Source organism: Mirounga angustirostris, unplaced genomic scaffold (genome assembly GCF_029215605.1).
Source record: "Mirounga angustirostris isolate CCGP_5_RB_7025 unplaced genomic scaffold, mMirAng1.0.hap1 SCAF_6, whole genome shotgun sequence".
Lineage (NCBI taxonomy): Eukaryota > Metazoa > Chordata > Mammalia > Carnivora > Phocidae > Mirounga > Mirounga angustirostris.
The window spans coordinates 57,463,910-57,482,095 of NW_026991714.1; the positions used below are offsets into that span (position 1 = coordinate 57,463,910).

At 42.7% G+C, this 18,186-nt stretch overlaps 1 pseudogene; it reads left to right on the plus strand.

Moving 5' to 3' along the window:
• Positions 1–7,864: 7,864 nt before the first annotated feature.
• On the plus strand, positions 7,865–8,826 carry LOC123847004 (ATP synthase membrane subunit K, mitochondrial-like; annotated as a pseudogene).
• The last annotated feature ends 9,360 nt before the right edge of the window (positions 8,827–18,186 follow it).

The following is an 18,186-nucleotide window of genomic DNA, read 5'->3' on the forward strand; positions in this document are numbered from 1 at the left end:
TGCTTCTTAGTGTCTCCTAGGACTCCTTCTTGCTCTGACGCCTTCAGGAAATTCATAGGCCCAGTTTTTCTTTTCACATTTGATGCTGCCATAGAAACACTGCGTGTCCCTCGGTGGAGACGGTGTCCTACAGGAGAGCCTTGCAGATACAGCTCCTCAGGAAGCCTTGCCGGGCCCAGGTGACCCAGACTATCATGAAGGTTCTGTTCATCCACTTTTGCCCCACACACAGGTCTTGTAACTCTGCTATGCTTATGGTTGACTATTTTGCTTAGACAGAAAAACCCCTGCTCTAGAATTTCTCAACTCTGACAATAGTGTCCTCTATGTTTTCCAAACCCTCTTGGGCCTGGAATCCATCAATCACACCTCTTTGCAGACTTAGACCTAAATGATTTGAAGTAATTTTGGATCTTTCCTTGATATGTTATATAAATGGAAGTCCCAGAAATGAGAGTAGATTCTAATTCATATCTCCTCAAGTGAATATCTAGATTAGGAGTTGGCACTTTTCCTGTAAAAGCCACATGGTAAATATTTTAAGGTTTCATGCCAAATGGTCTGTGTTGCAAACACTCAACTTTGCCCTTGTAGCTGGGAAGCAGTCATAGGGCCTAGACAAATGCATGTGGCTGTGATGCAATAAACCTTTATTTGCAAAAATAGGCAATGGGCTGGATTTGGCCTGGACCATGGTGTTTTTCTAAAATTTCCTAAAATACCCCCCTTTAAAAATGTTTATGTACTCCCTATTACTATTATCTGAGAGTTAAGAAAGTTCCTAAACTTGCATAATCTATACATTATATTTATATACAATGGAATATTAGCCATCAAAAAGAATGAAATCTTGCCATTCACAACGATGTGGATGGAGCTAGAGAGTATTACGCTAAGCAAAAAAAGTCAGTCAGAGAAAGACAAATACCATATGATTTCACTCATATGTGGAACTTAAACAAAACAGATGAACATGGGGAAGAGAAAAAGAGAGGGAGAGGGAGAAAGAAGCAAACCATATGTGACTTTTTAACAATAGAGAACAAACAGGGTTGTGGAGGGGAGGTGGGTGGGGGATGGGCTAGATGAGTGATGGGCATTAAGAAGGGCACTTGTTATGATGAGCACTGGTTCTTATATGTAAGAGATGAATCACTAAATTCTACACCTAAAACCAATTTTACCATATGTGTGAATTTAAATAAAAACTTGAAATTAAAAAAAAAAAGATTTAAAAAACCTACCTATACATTTATGTGATTTTCTTAAAATCACAACCTAAAAATGTACTCTTCAATGTTTTTTAATCATAACCTTACAGATAAAAAACACAATACATTCCATCTGGCTTAATCCAATTCTTTCTCTGAACACACGAACATACTCTTACTCGGTGTAGTTCCTACAGGTATCCCGTTCGCTATGTTGTTGCTTATTTCTCATCCTCCTGTACAGCCACTGTTATATACTGATCTATTCTGCTTACTTTTTTTAAAGATTATGCAATAGCTATTTCACTATACTTATAAAGCTGGCTTACTAAAAATTCTCCTATTGTTAAATATTTGGCTTTTTTCCCATTATTTTTCCATGAGCTAAATAGGGCTGCTATAAAAATCTTTGTACAAGTGACATCCAAGAAAGTTAAAATCCAAATGTAAAAGCTATGTTACTTCTGCTAGCTCTGCTAATTATTATGCTTGAAACATGGTAACATTATACACTAAAAAATATAGCCAGATAATTATTTTTTAAAGCAACCAGATTGTAAATTCACTGAATTGCCCTTCTTGTTGAATGATGTCAGAAGACTGTCCTATACAACTTTTTCTAAGAAATGTGATTTGATCTTAAATATATTATTTTAATTCTGTAGTACTTTACAGCTATCAGATATTCCTTCACAGATCTGATGATGTATCTCAATATGACTATACAAGCTTACCTGTGCCAATGGCTTAAATACTTCGATCTATGTTCAAATCGGGTACTTTAGTATTTATTCTAAATGAAACAGTTTCATTAACATTGTCAACAACTACATAATTAACCACCAGGTAATGTTATGCTCAAGCTCATAATCTTTTTCCGAAAAGGGGAGAGTTGACTCTAAAGGTTAGAAGTTGCTTGTTAGAATAAAAGACTTTTCCCTAGCTCAAAGTTCAGACATTGCTTGGTATTTCTTGGCAGCAAATTCTTGCCTCAGATCCACTGGACACACTGAGGTCTGAAATAGCAGAGGGCTAGGTAGGGACATTATAAGGAAATGTTCTCAGGCATTCCTTTGTAGAAAGGGGCTTTCTCAAGATGGCTCTCATTCAATTGGAACATTTCAGAAGTACAAATCACCTGTCTAAAACAAGACAACTGGACACCGAAATATAGACTGGCTCATAATGTTTGTTCCACCCTATTTACATCTTCAGATATTTAACCCAGCAAGAGACAGTGCTGAAGGTCAGTGCTTCTGAAACTATCTGTGGTATAGAATCAGTTTGCTTTTTTTTTTAATATGCAAAAATGTCACCTTTATAAAACACAATAAAATAATTACCAGAAAAATAAGTAAAAAATAAGACATGCAAAATACCAAACCCCAGTTATACATTTACTATTATTACAGTTAATATAAATACATGCATTATAATTATTTTACAGATCATATTAAATTAGAGTTAAATAAATGTAATCAGAACAAACATAGCAAAGGAAAATTATGAAAACTGAACCTGTTTCTCATTAAAATTGTGTATACTGACGAATAATACAGACTTTACCTTGCTCATCGTAAACTAGTCGAAGGCCCAGACTTACAGCGTGCGATCTTCAAGGGTCTGGGATTTAGAGTCAGATACCTGGTGTTGTCTCAGTCTCCCACTGGCTGTGTGACCCAAGACAACTTACTGTCCTCGCCTCCATTTCTTCCTCTGTGAAGTGTGGATAAAAACAGGATCAAATAAGGTTCTTGTAAGGATAAAGTAAGACAACACATGGAAAGTTCTTAGGGTAGCGTCTAGCTTAGTAAATGCTGAAAAATGATCTCCAGCCTGTTGCAGGTCAACCAGCATGAAAAAGCTTTAAGAAGATTGAGTGATGAAAAATGTAAAGAGCAAGCATGCATCTGGCTTCAGGGTACCACCTAATAAAAGGAGTCAGAGCTTCAGTGAAAACCCACTGCATAATAGACTTCTGAACTAGTAAGAGTTCAGCAAGGCTGCCAGATACAAATTCAATTTACACCATCAATAACCAACAAGGAACTATAATAGAACATGAGCTGCCACTCATAACATCAAGAATCTCTCAAGTTTCTAGGAATAGGAAGAAAAAGGAAGGCATACAAGTATATGGATAAATCATTCAAATTCTATAAAAGGCATAGAAGAAGACATGAATAATGAATGAATGGAATTATCTGATATTATAAATCTGTCAGTTCTCCCCTAAATTAATCTATATATTCCATATGTTCCCAAAAAACTCCAGCAGAAGTTTTTGAGAAATACTGATTCTGAAGTCTACACCGAAGAATTAAGTTTCACAAATAGTTGTCAATTTTATGTGTGCACAAACACACACACACACGCACAAAACAGCAAGGAGACAAGAATATATACTGAACAGCAGCAGAGAAACAAAACAGAATAGATAAGAATGCCCAGAAATAGAGATGTGTGGAAGGAAGATGTCTTATAGAGGTGGGGAGTAGATAAATTGTTTAGTATATGGTGCTAAGAAAGCTGGCTCTTTAAAACTAGTAAGGAGGAAATATGCCCATAGGGTGGAAAGAGATTTTTTTGCAACAAGACCATATAGGCACAAACGATAAGGTAGGAGAGTGTTGGGTCTGACTACACAAATGTTACAAATCTCTATTCAACACAGGCACAGAAAGTGGTTGTTAATAGGTGGGTACCATACCAAGAGAACGTTCAAAGCTTAAAATCAATAGGATTAATGTTTAGATTAAAAAGGAGTTCCTATTGGGGAGTCTGGGTGACTCAGTTGGTTAAGTACCCGACTCTTGATTTGACTCAGGTCATGATCTTGGGTCATGAGATCGGGCCCCAACTCGGGTTCCACACTCAGTGCAGAGTCTGCTTGAGATTCTCTCTCCCTCTGCCTTTATTCCCTGCTCACACTCTTGTTCTCTCTCTCTCTAAAAAAAAAAAAAAGAATTCCTATTAATCATTGAAAAAATAGGAAAATGGGTGAAGCATATAAATAGGCAATGCACAAAAGGAAGAAATCTGAATGGCTAAAGTTCAAGGGATTCTCAACCTCACCCATAATGAGAAACATCAACATTAAAACAACAATATTATGCCACTTAATATCCACTCAATTGGAAAAAATAAAGATTAGAGGACTGCAAGATTTCAACAAGTTAAAAGAAACCAGAACACATATGCTTAGCTGGCAGGAGGGGTAATGGCAGTCTTTCTGGAAAGTAATCTGACAGCTCTTTGGGGAATTAGAGTCTGGGTATCCTACAATACAGCAGTCTCTCTCCTGAGAACCTGCATAAACTTGCATAAGAAAATCTTGCATAAACCTACAAGGCACTGCAAAGAAAAATGTACACTGCAGACTTATTTGTAGCAACAAGTAGCTGTCCATCATCAGATGGAATATTACACAGCTGTTGGAAGCAATACACTAGTGAGCATACATTAGAAGGAGCAAGTAAAAAAGTAAGAAATATAATGAGACGCTATTATGTAAACTAAAAGCACACACATACACAAAATACCATTACACATGTCTCACAGATACATACATATTGAGAACATCTATTAAACATTCTAGAGGAGGTGCCTACTTAATGGTAGTGAATATTAATGGGAAATGAGGGATGAAGGGGAAGCTGAAATAAAATAAGAAAGAGACCCTGTGGGAGTAAACATAATAGTGCATCATCAACTCAGAGAGGTGTTTGATTAAATCAAAGCTTTACACCTAAAATCCAGAATTTAAAAAAAAAAAGGACATACAGAATACAGAACAGAGTGTTACCAAAGGCGCTCTTGGATCTCAGTAGACACTGTTGCTGAGCATGTGGAAACACATGAGACCCAAGGGATTGAAAATGCAGATTGAGTCTCTGTTATTAAATTCATGAACCATGGTTCTTCCAGAGTGTTCTTCAATCTCTTGAAGTTCTTTTCCATTCTGCAACACTAGTGAAGATTAGCCCAGTGGGGAGCAGAGGGCATGGTTTCTCTATCCTGAGAAGCTGGTGACAAAACTCCTTCCTGACTGATGTATCCTAGAAACGCTCAATTTGTGTTCTTGCCTGAGTGATAGAGTCCATGTTTTTCCTTTACATGCTGGCAGGAACAAATGTCTTAACCATGGCTGCCATCCAGAGAATTCGAAGCCAGAACTTTGCTCTGGGCAAACATCCAGAAGAGTAATTTGGATTCCATAGCTGAAGAGCCCTAAACTTTAAGGAGGACCCAGAGGCTATGCTGACTGCCTCTTCAAGCCTTTATACGTTGAAGAGGGAAAGAGACTGGTAGCCCTCAGTCATTCTCAAGTCTTGGCCTTTCCCAGCCATTGTGTGCTGGCCTGACTTTGATTTTTGTTCGTTCACAGGCTGCCCAGGTGCTTAGGAGGATTTCAAAAGCAAAAGGTGAAACATTACCCAGGATAGTTTATGTTTTTGTTTTAGATCTTGTCCTACCTCCACACTGGATATGATTAGTTGGGTAAAATTTTCCTCGTGAGTGTTGTGTTGGTGAGAACTTTTCAGTGTGGGAGAAACACCACTCCTGGACAGAGCAGGCAGGTTCCTCCATGAGGTAGTAAGAGTCCTCGGAAGGCCTGCCAATCGCACATCCAATGTTCTTCCATAAGCTGAAAGTCCCATTATTCTTATTAATTCTATTCTTCAACCATTTTCAATATCTTAATGTAGTAAGCTGTTTATAAACAGAATCTCATTTCACAATTATAACAAAACTGCTAATTAGCTACTATCGTTCCTAGTTTACAAGTAAAGAATGGTCTCAGAGAGGTTCCTGCCTTGCCCCAGGTGACACAGCTAAGATACAGCAGACCCAAGAGGCAACTCGGGTGGACATGGGTCCACGTGTGGAGCCTTACACCATCTCCATATTGGCATTAAAAGCTTCTGTTAAGATACAGATGTATTTTATGCCGCATTTTGGAAACTGAGTCATCCTCAGGAACTCGGTCTTATGCATTGGTTCAAATTAGGCAGATGTGACCTCAAAAGCAGGACCTTAAAAGAATGAAGCACAGAAAAATAACAAGGCTCCCACACTTGGGACACTCACCACCTAAGGAGAGCACAAGCACATGGGAGAGGACCAGTCGATAAAACCCCCTTCCCTTCCTGTCTGGCACAAGGCGCACCAGGGAATGTTAGGGAGAGAAGGCTGGACACCAGAGACTAGATTCCAGAAGAGGTGGCAACACAAAATTGCAGACACTCGGGAAGGGTGATAACAGGCTCTCTGTGGCAAACGTAACCTATTTTTCCAGTCACACTACTTCCACAAGGGCTGTTCTCTGTGCCATTTTTCTAGCTATGCCTGATGGTACCGAAGCAAGGTACAGGTTTTTATGCCTGCCCACCACCTCTAAGTCTGCCTGAGAAGGAGCCTATAGCTTGTCAGTGTTATGGGTCAGGGATATTGACTTTCAATCAATCACCAAAATGCCCCTTGATAACAGATAATAATAATTGTACTTGCAGTGATATCAACAGCTAGTTAAGCACTTACTATGTGTTAGATGCAGCACCAAATGCTTTAAAAATATCTCATCTCACTTGATCCTCCAAACAACCCTTAAAAGTTGTTATCATTATTCCTACTTTAAATAATTAAAACAGAATAGAGAGGTCAAGCAATTTGCCCATGAGCACCCAGCTGCTGCATGGTGGTGCTAGAACCGATTCTTTCAGACTCCAGACACCATACTCTTGACCCTCACATTGCACTCTTTGTTACTGTTATGCTGACCATCAATGATCTGGGGAAACTGAGGCACAGAGTGTTAATTCATTAAGGTAACAGTTGGGATAAATTTATGACTTAAAAACAAACATTTGCTTAATTGTCCAGCCATTCATTTTACTAATATTTATGGTGAGTAATAATTAATATAATTAGTATCTGCAGTGAAGTATAATGGAACATGGTATATTATTAATAAAGAAAAAACAATTAACAGTAAGTGCAATCATATCATAAGTGTCATTTCCTCCATAACTTATTGCCTTCTACTTAAATGCGTTCTTTTATTTCCTCTAAACTGGGGATTCTTTTTTTTTTTTAAGATTTTATTTATTTATTTGACAGAGAGAGACACAGAGAGAGAAGGAACACAAGCAGGGGGAGTGGGAGAGGGAGAAGCAGGCCTCCCGCGGAGCAGGGAGCCCGATGCGGGGCTCGATCCCAGTACTCTGGGATCATGACCTGAGCTGAAGGCAGACGCTTAACTGACTGAGCCACCCAGGTGCCCCTAAACTGGGGATTCTTAATCTTGGGTCCCAAAGGATTCATGGATAGAATTCTATCCATGGAAAATGGAGGCTATACATAGATTTGAATTTGAATAGGAAAAAAAATGACATTTTTGCTTCACTAGTCTCTAACTGAAATGTAATATTTTTCATTTGTAAATATTGCCAACAAACTACTGTAGTATATTTAGAAGTATCTAACTGTGTCACCAATAGAAATTGCACATTTAAAAATATTATTTACAGGTATGACAAATGTTTTAAAATATCATTTATGCTTATGTCTACTTGGAAATATAATAGTTACTAGACCCACTGCTAGACCTTTTATTTAATACTTTAATAAAGAAGCATATGAGCAGAATTGGTGCCTTTTGCAAGATTGAAATCATGGCAGGTCCAGAAACTGATGCCCAATTCCATTTCACTGGTATCAAAAAATATTTCAACTCTTATACTCTCACAGGTAGAATGAATTGTGTACTGGCCACACATGGAGGCATTGTTTTGATGATCTTATACTTCAAGTTAAGGTCTAAAAAAAAACACCAGCTATGAAAGCAACAGAGAAGGATTTTAAGTTATGTTCCCATGCCTGGAGAAGCTAATGTCAATTCATCATGTGATACTCAATTTGTACAATAAATTATGAACCTGGAAAAAAAAGAAGCATATATGGATATATTACTATATCACAAATATTTTAATATTTTGGTAAGTGCATTTCGATATAATTTGTCTCTCTTATAATCCTATGCAGTTTATTTTATGCATTTGAACCATTATTGAGGTGCGTCCATGGACTTTACCATAGAAAGTTTGAGAACTGCTGCCCAAAGCCATGCCTTAGAGGTACCTTTTCTCACAGGTGGGGGCTGGAGGACAGAGAGGGTAAGACTGCCCAACCTCTGCAGAGCAAGGGGGCCTGACCTCAGACCCTCCCTGATAAACTCATTCCATCTACCTTGCTCCAACCAGATAGGTTTCTCTCTTCAGCTAGCTTATGTCTTCATGATCACAGAAAGCAGCTGGTCTTCATGAACAGAAAGCTCAGCAATTGGTGTCTCTCCAAATGTCGACTGAGGCTCAGAGCATGCAGTGCTGGCTGGTCATTCAAGAGCTTGGTACTGATGCCTGGGTCTTGTTGGGCCTCCTGTGTGATCCTGGGCAAGTTCCTCAAGACTCCAAACCTCAAGCTCATCTTGTTTAAAATTGGGATAAGAAGGGTTGATATTTGTAAAATGCTTCCCATCTTTCAGATTACTCCTACCTTATTCCTCAAGCTCTCACACCAGTGCTATGGGGGCATAAACAGCATCACATGGTATTAGACGTGAGCGAGCTGATGCTGAGGGGAAGGTGCAGGATGGCTCTAGCACCTGGACCTCCAGAGCCTTCCTCAGCAGGGACACCCTCACTCTCCCGCTGGTGGAAAGCCATTTAAAACAACAAACATTGGTTATCTCCCACAGGATTAGCCCCCTAAGTACCTCTCTACCTGCTGTTTCCATCCTTAAAGACACAACTCCTCCATTGATGACTCCTCATTTCCTCCCACCATGATCTCTCTCTACCCCACTCTGTAGCATCTGCAGCCTGCCTTCTGACCTTACCTTTGACCTTGCATTCCTTCCTTAAGTTGTAACCCTCTTGTATGCTCAGGTCTGAATCTTGGGTCTGAATCTCATACAGAATCTCGGGGTGACCTCAAACTCGCTGACTGATCCTGGACAAGTCACCGAAAGCTGCCTGAGCTTTATTTTCTCACTTTTAGGTCAGAGATTTGTCATAAAAATAAATAAGATGGTGTATGAAGATGCTTTTGTAGAACTATAAAATATTCTATAGGATGTCATTTGGTGCTCTCAACAGCCACAGTAGATAGGCTGGGTGGCGAGGTACAGAGAAAGGTCCTGGCTCGGGTCCTGATGAGGCCACTTCCTACTTGTATAACCCAGGAAAATTTGCTCCCCTTTCCTGGGCCTTAGTCCTCATCTTTGATAGCAACACTTTTACCTTCCTCTTAAAGTTTTTGTGAAGATAAAAGGAGACAGGGTATAAAAGATCTTAATGCAATGCCTGGCCCTCAGTACTTTGTGTGGTGGTAGGTGGTGGTGCTATTACTACTTTCTCTTTGGGGACAACATCTTCTCCCATGAACTTTGTGCTCCATGGCATCAAGCAGAGTGCTTTGCAAATAATAGGTGCCCAAATACAATTTTTGAAGGAATGCTGACTTTTTAAAAAAAATACTAGCAGGTAATTAAGGGATAGGAACCACTGTAAACATTTTCAAGTTCTGCCTAAATATCACGTCATCCGATTTTCCTTGTTCTCGAGCCGAGCGAACAGGTCTCGTTCTGTGAGGTCTTCCAGACTTTTCTCTCCACTTCTAAAGACTGTAGGTTGTATTACCCATTACACACTGTTTGGTTCCACTGCACGGAAGGCTTCTGAGGCTCTATCACCCCCATCAGACGCTGAGCTCCGTGAGAACGGAGTCCGCATTCACATTCTTCACGTTCTCAGGGGTCAGCACGACGCGGGGCAAGGGAAGGCCCTCACTGAGTGTCAGTTGCTGACTACAATCATGCGACCCATGCAACAGCCCAGGCTCCAAGCAGAAACAGGGCTAGGGCTTTGAATATAAGACCTACTTTGCTTTCTCCTTGTTTGAATTCTTTGAACAAAAGCAGCCCTTAAGTTTAACATAATTAGAGAACTAAAACACCCATGGAGGATGCTGTGATTTTTACTACAGGAGTTAATCATCAGCTGACAAATGAAGAAAGGTACGTGTTCATAGGCATTTATTGCTAAATTAATTAAATGCACAGCTGGGCACTATGGCATCATCCCAGCAGATATAATGAAGTTAGCTATACACCGCTAGCTCGTTAATTTAGGAGCTCATAATTTGTGATATTAAACAATTAAGATTGAAGCCTCTAAGTGTCTGAACTGTGATGTTTCTAGAGTGGATATCTTACTTTTGTGTCACACTTTCCAGTACAAATCACTTTAATTTGCATGTCATTTGAGTCTCACAACAGCCTTGTGGAGCGGGTGGTATTATCTTCATTTTTATAGAGGCAGAAGCTGGAGTGTAGTGGATTAAATCACCGCCTAAGGATATACAGCCAGTGTATCTGTTATTTATTGCTGTGTAACAAATTATCCCCAAATTTAGCCATTTAAAACAACAAACATTGGTTATCTCACAGTTTGTGTGTGTGAGGAATCAGGACACAGCTGAGCTGGGGGCCTGTGGTTCAGCGTCTCGCCTGAGGCTGCGGTCCAACTATCGCTGAAGGCCCACCTCGGGGAGGATTGGCTTCCAAGCTCATTCTGGGGCAAGATTTAGTTCCCTGCAGGCTGTTGGACTCAGGACCTCAGTTCCTCACCAGCTGTTGGTCAGAGGCCTGCCTCAGTTCCTTGTTAGGCCACAACCTGGCAGTGGCCTCCCCCAGAGAGTGAGAAAGTGAGGGCGAACACCCAGCCCAGGGCCACGGTCTTTTACGACCTAGTCTTGAAAGTGGCATCTGTCATTTCTTCTGCGTTCCATTCATTAGAGGGGAGTCGGGAAATCTGGCCACACTCAAGAGGGAAGGGTTCCATAGGGCTGTCCTACCTGGAGACGGGGGTCACTGGGGATCATCTTAAAGGTTGCCTCCACAGTGTTGAAGACAGGACTCAAACTTAGGTTAGCGTTCTGTCTGATACCCCATGTTGCTCCCGCAAGGATCCAGTCATTCCTCCAAGTGCTATTCTTGACACAAAGGATGCAAAAATAAAATACGTGACCTGAGGAGATTCACAATATATGAGCGAAGACTGCCTGGACGATTACAGCGCATAGGAACGAGGGCTGCGCTGGTGGAAAGCGCGCGGCATGCTGGGAAACCTGCAGTGAGACCTGCGGCCCAGTTCTGCAGGGACTGCTCTCAGAGACAAGTGCTAACGGACTGGAAGGACTGGCCGAACTAGGTAAAGAGGAGACGAGACAAAGGCCTTTGCAGCACCTGGGAAAGGCAGAAACCTGAGAGAAGATCCTCCATTTATCCAAGTGCAAATTATTTGCAACTGCTAAGAGGCAAATAGCTCCTGTTGAGGCTGGAGAATTTATTGTGTGCAGTAGTTCTTGGCCCTGATTTACATTAGAACCACCTGGGAGCTTTTAAAAAGGCCTCTACCTTAAGTTGAATGGAGAAAATCAAAATCTCTGGGGATGGGGCCTGAGCATTTGTACTTTTTTTTTTTAGGATTTATTTTATGACTGCCTTTTTTTTTTTAAGGTTTTATTCATTTATTTGACAGAGAGAGACACAGTGAGAGAGGGAACACAATCAGGGGGAGTGGGAGAGGGAGAAGCAGGCTCCCTGCAGAGCAGAGAGCCCGACGCGAGTCTCGATCCCAGGACCCTCATGACCTGTTTATGGCTGCCTTTTTAATCCTCATATCCATCCTGTGAGGTAGATACTATCATTATCCTCATTTTACGGATGATTTACTTCTGCATACTTGCGCAGAGAGCAGGAAGGATCAAATCACTGGCCAATGGGGCTTTGGGACCAGACCAATCCTGGACTGATGGGAGCTGGAGGGAGGGCCTACCAGGAAAGATGGGACATGAGCACTGAGTCACCCGTGGCAGAGCACATGGGGCAGACGGGCTACCTAACATGTGTATAAGAAAGCAGCTGTGTTTCTTTAATAACTCATTAGAGGTCAAGTGTAGGCTACTAGGAAAGATGGAGCCTCTAGGAACCATAGACACTAGGAGTTTCCACCCACTCAGGATTCTTCACTATGAACATCCACTGGGGGCCATGAGAAGGACCGGAGGCAGGGCCAGGGGCCAGAGAGCATCATCCCTCAGTGATGCAGACCAACAGCAAACAAATCATGAAACATCACTCAGACCCTTTCCCCTAAGAAACAAAAGCCTTAAGTTGCCTGGGGGAGGACAGCTATCCCTGTCACCCCCAGATCAAGAGTGAAGACCCATTAGGGCTGGGAGAAGGGGAAAAAAGCTCCACCCCTAGGTGAAGGAGAAGGAAGCATTCCTGGGCCACATCAGTAGAAGCATCCTCTGCTGGCAGTGGGGCAGGACCACCCTAACAACCCAAGCCCCAGAACATGCCTAAGAGCAAGTGGCAAGAAGCAAAAGCAGTCTGGTGCTGGGGATGAGGAGGAAGCAAGGAGGGAGGTGCTCTCCGATGCACAAGCACACAGAAAAGCAGGAGGTGCAGGGGTGCATGTGGTGCTGGGACACTGAGGAAGACTTTCAGGCGGTCAGCCCTCACCAAGGTTGATGCCAGAAGAATCTGAAGCTGGCGGCACCTGAAAATAACCACAGCAACATCAAAGGTTGAAGCTTGCCTGGGTTGCATTTAGGCTTTCTGAACCTGCAGGCTCGTGTCAATCATCAGGTCTTAAAAGTGGCGTTGCCTCCTCTCCATTTCCGTTCTGGATCTGTGATCCTCAGCTAGTCATCTAGTCTCCATTGTCTATACTTTGGCATTATCCATCCCACTGTGTCTCCGAGCTGCGTCCTGGCTCATTTCTGCAAATTGCTCCTTCACCTCTCCTTTCAGCTGCATGGAATCTGCTGTTTCGCCTGCCTGTGAGCTTGTAGGTTTCAAGTATCACTTGAACTTCTCTTCTAGAGAAGTTCTATATGCTCTTATTTGACTGTCCCTTGTCATTTTCATAGTCTTTTATTCCTTGCTCATACTTCTGGCACTCCTTTTACATATTTAAACATATCAAATATACACATCTTATAAACTGCAACTAATAAATCCAGTGTCTGAAGTCCTTGTGGGTCTGATTCTATAATCTTTCGGCTAGCTCTCATGCATGGCACCTCATTTCTTCCATGCTTTTTCAGTGAATTCTTGTTTGATTTAACTTTATGGGAAAGAGGGTTCTGCTGAAAGTATATTCTTCCATAAAGAACTTGTGTTGCTTTAGCCAGATGTTGGGGGGCTACTGATGTAATACCACCTGAAAATAAAATTTCAGCATGAAGGTTTCTTTTAATTAAACAGGTAATATAAATTTGGTATGAAACCTTCAAGAAGACCAGCTTTTAGTTAAAAATTCTCAGGGAACAATATTTTTTCCTTCTCCATGTATGGCTAAGTTTAGGGCAGATAATTTTCCTTGTAGATCCTCTTTGTGAAATTCTTTTCTTTTTTCTTTTCTTTTCTTTTTTTTTTCCTTTTAACCTAGTCTATTCTTCTGTGAAGAATAGGTGACCCTTTAGCATTCTGGTTTTCTTTACCCTCCTCAGTTGAGTGGGTTCCTACAACATGGGTAGTCACCAAGGCCACGAGGAATGAGTGGATTGTTCCAGGATAGCTGGTGGTTTAAAAGTTTATCTCCTTTTGGATTCCTGTACTTAATTTGTTTTCAACAAGCTGAAATTGCTTATAAAAAATAAAGGATCAGAATGTCCTAATGGTGCCTGTTAGTCTATTCCTGGGTTTGAATCCCAGGCCTGCTATCTTAATTATTGCACAACCTCGGGTAATCTATTTGCTTTCCTGAAGTTGTTTTGTCATTTGGAAAACATGAATAAATAATACTTAGCTACATGTTTGACTCTCATGCAGACTCAAGAATAATAAATGCAAAGTGGCTAGAACAAAGAGATCTTGAATGGCACTTAACCAGTGGTAGTTATTACAAGTTTTGTTAGCAGATTCCCTTGGGATAAATGTCCTGAAATCTTTAAAAACTACAAACTGGCCATTTCCAGACAGGCCTGCTGCCCACTTAGCCCAGAGTGAGAATAACAAAGAAGAGGCGTGGTTTGGAGTCCACAGGACCGTTACATTGGGGGTGAGGGTGGTGGTAAAGGGGATTTATCTTCTTCTCCATCTTCTGTATATATCATTCTGTGTCCCAATCAGAAATGATCCAGTGCCAAAAATGACACCTTGTCTGATGTACAAATGATTGCCTCTGAAAAGAAAACAATAAATAGGGTAGGGAGAATCTCAACCAAAGAGCCAACTACTGTCATTAAACAGAATCTTGAAAAACAACAAGAGTATGAGCTCAGTGGTATTTGAGCTGTGAAGCAGGCATTCTCCATCTGCCAGGTGATGGTCCTAATGATTACATCCACAGCATCCAAAGGGTAATTTAATTCACATATTCCTGATCCACTTACGCTAGTGTAATTTGAACCTGGCCTGATAGACACCAAGTCATGCACAGACTGCCCTCTCTCCTTTTGCTTAATTTGTCCAGATGAAAATGAATGAAAACTTAATGCCCATTTGAAAATTCTTAGGCCTATTGGATTTCACATGTGGCAAAGCATCTCTAATTTTAAAGGATTTTTAAAGTTTGTTAACTGATGGTTATGGGATTGTAGTCACTTTGGACATTTTTGTTTACCCTGCCCTGCAGCAATCATTCAAAAACCTGTCTTTCAAAGAAATAACACGTTAAGGCAGCATCATTAATTGGTGGCCGTCCTCTATCTTATGAAATATTCACCTATGGAACTATGGAAAGGGGCCATGGTCACCATTCCTGCTCCTCCCTTGAGCGATGTTTAGATTAAATGGAATTGACTCCCTAGGCAGCTTTACCTCCTTCCAGTGCTCATTCGGCCTTCCACAAATATTATGTGAATCCTACAATGAGTATCTTAGCTTGAGCTCCCCAGAAAAGAGACTGAAATATAGACTTGTGGGCAGGTTTACTGAGAAGTGCTTTCAGGTTCAGCATCTATAAGTAAGGAAAGCAGACTTGGGCAAAGAGAGAAGTTGAAGGTTGATGTAGTGTCAACCAAGGCCCCACTTGGCCCCACAGAGTGCTCTGGAACAGAGGATGGCCCTTCAGAGTTGTCCTAATTTAAGGCAACAGGCCCACCCTTTATACTATGGTATTGACCAGTCATTGGGCTGCAACTGTGGTGGGAACAAAACTCTGGGCAAGGAACTTTCTTCTTCTGAGGGCAGTTCTTGAGGAGGCACTGAGCTGTGGACCAGCAGCAGCCCGCACTCTCGGCAGCTGGGGGAAACTGTGGCCATCCTGTGGCAGAGCCTGGGCGATGCCTCACAGCTTCCCCTCACACAGCAGTAGGTCAGGGAGCAAAATCAAACACAGGCCCCGGCTTCATGGAGCTTACAGTCTAGTGCATATTCACCGCATTTCTCAATGTTCTTTGTCTTGACCTTGAAAAGTCACCGTTCATCTTGTCCCTGGTGGCCCTGTCCCCGCTCTGTCTTATTCTAGCTTATCCCAGCTTCATTTCACCCATGGCCTGGGGAGACAATGATGATCATAGTTAATGATGCTGGGGTCAGCACTGCAGCATCCTCCAGCATGAGCAAAGGGTTCTTTTAGCTCGGTGGTGTGTTCCCAGCGGTTCGGCTTCCCGAAGTCCTCGGTGTGTGGTGTTAAACAGGAAGATGAGAAAATGGCTAAATTGATGCTTATCTAGAACAATTAGCTCTGGAGAAAAAGAAGTTACATATTCTGTAATGGCCATGGATGTGTATCTGGGTGTCTGGAATGTTCCTCCCTTAGCCACTGAGGGGACCCAGTCTTTTACAGTAATCAGGTACAATATCTTATTAAGCTTTTGTAAGAATGGATGAGACAGGCAGGGGACTCAGATTATTTCCATTCCACGGAGGAGGAAACTGAGGCGGGCACAGGCACAGACACCCCCTGAGCCACACACCAACGAAATGGTGCAAATGATTAAAATAGCTGCGAGTTATCAAGAATCCACTATTCCCCTCCCTGTCAGGCCAATGTTGTTATAAACCCTATCGCTGCTTTTCACCTTGACTCTGGGAGGTAAATATTAGCACACTGAGGTTCAGAGGTTAAGCGACTTGCCTAGGTCACACAGCAATTAAGTGACAGGATTTGGGACCTGCCGGTCTTGTTCCCCAAGTCCAGGTTCTTTGCACTACCTCATGCGTAGGCATTCTGTTCGGTGGCTCTGGGGTAGGGGAATAGCACTGGCATTTGAAAGATTTGCGGGCAGAGTGTGGGGATTTCAGAGAAGAGTGCCCGGGACATGGTTACAGCTGAAGTTTGCCTCGGGTGAAGTCTGCTGCAGAACCAGGTGTTCCTAGCGCAGCAAATGTCATTGAGTTGCTGTGGGACGCGGGCCAGTGAGGAAGGAGCGGAGGGCCTGCGCCAGCTCCGTGGGGTGAACCGTCCAAGGACCCAGCCCTCAGCTGGGGGAGTGCGCACAGCTGCCTTCATGCGAGCGTCCTGCAGAGAGAGCATCAGGGAGCGGCGGGAAGCTAGCGTGGTCTTCACATCCCCACAGACCAGGTGTCAGTCTCAGACTGACTCTCTCTAGGGTGCGTGACAGAGATGAAATGAGAATGTACGTTTAAAGCGCCAATCCCAGAGCAGGTACTGGCTCCCACTTTTGACCTTCCAGTTCTGGAATGGCTGGGACTCAAGAGAGCCAAATTGCTTCGCTGGGGGGTGAGGTGTGACCCAAGGGCAGCCCGGGGCCGGTTTGGTGTTACCGGCACAAGCCAGACCCAGCCCTGGCCTTGAGTGCTCTGCGGGAAGGCCGGGGGTGTGGTTCTGGTTCACTGGCTGGTGCGGGCAGTTTCCACCAGGCTGACTCAGAAGAATGAGGCCGTGAGTACAGGAGCTGCCAGAGGCCAGGTTACCTCCCCTACGGCAGAGGCAGCCCTGCTCTGCTCAGAGAGCGCAACCTGCTGATGGGATCTGGAGAGGCCTACAGGGCCTGGGAAGGGGTAAAAGGGAAATCACACACTTCTCAAGGCCTCTTGCAAGCCTCACGTGTTCCCTATGTCACCCACAGTTTTGAGCAAAGCAAGACAGCAGTCCCCACCCCTGGCAGATGACCTCCGTGTGTGTCTTGCCTGATGAGCAGCAGGCTCTCCTAGCTCAGCTTTGGAAGAGTGAGAGTCTCCTGATTCCAGACTAAATGGAGCTGACATGACACCAGAGCTTCCACATTTATTATTCCTCGGGAGCTTTCGGCTCTACTGTAATTTACAACTAATATGGTGACCTCTTTCTCACCTGTCAGGGACCTTGACTGAGTGCCCTCTCCCTGCCGAGCTCAAGCGGCACGGCACAGGGCGCCGGGGGCCTGACTGAGCACCCAGCATGCGATGGAAACCTGCTGCCCTGCCTACTGACGGAACCACCTTCAGCCCTCTGAACTTCAGCTGCCGCATCTGTAAAATGGGAATAGTGTGAATGTGCACGTGGGGTTCGGTCAGTGAATAGTTTTATTATCAATGTGGTCATAATGAAAAGCAAAAAAAAAAAAAAGTATGTGTGTGCACATATGTGCCTGTCAGAATGAAATTCAGAGATTCCATGACTAGAAAGAACCACGAGATGCAGAATTATGGAAAATGACCTTAAAGGCATTTATTTCTGACAGATGGCCATACTGGTAACCGATAAAAGTCAGTTGGTTCTAAGGGGGCCTCAGCTTTAGAACTGCATTTTAACAAGAAGGATTTTTAACTCAGTTATCATATGGCTCAGGGGTGTTGGTGATAATTTCATTCATTCCACAAATATTTTTACTGCCTACCATGTGCAAAGTTTTCAAAATAAAGTAACTGCCACATTCAGACGAGAATGGTATGTACAATTTCTTGTTAACCAGTCAGAAGCATGTGGGGTGATGCTAAAAAGAAGGCTGATTG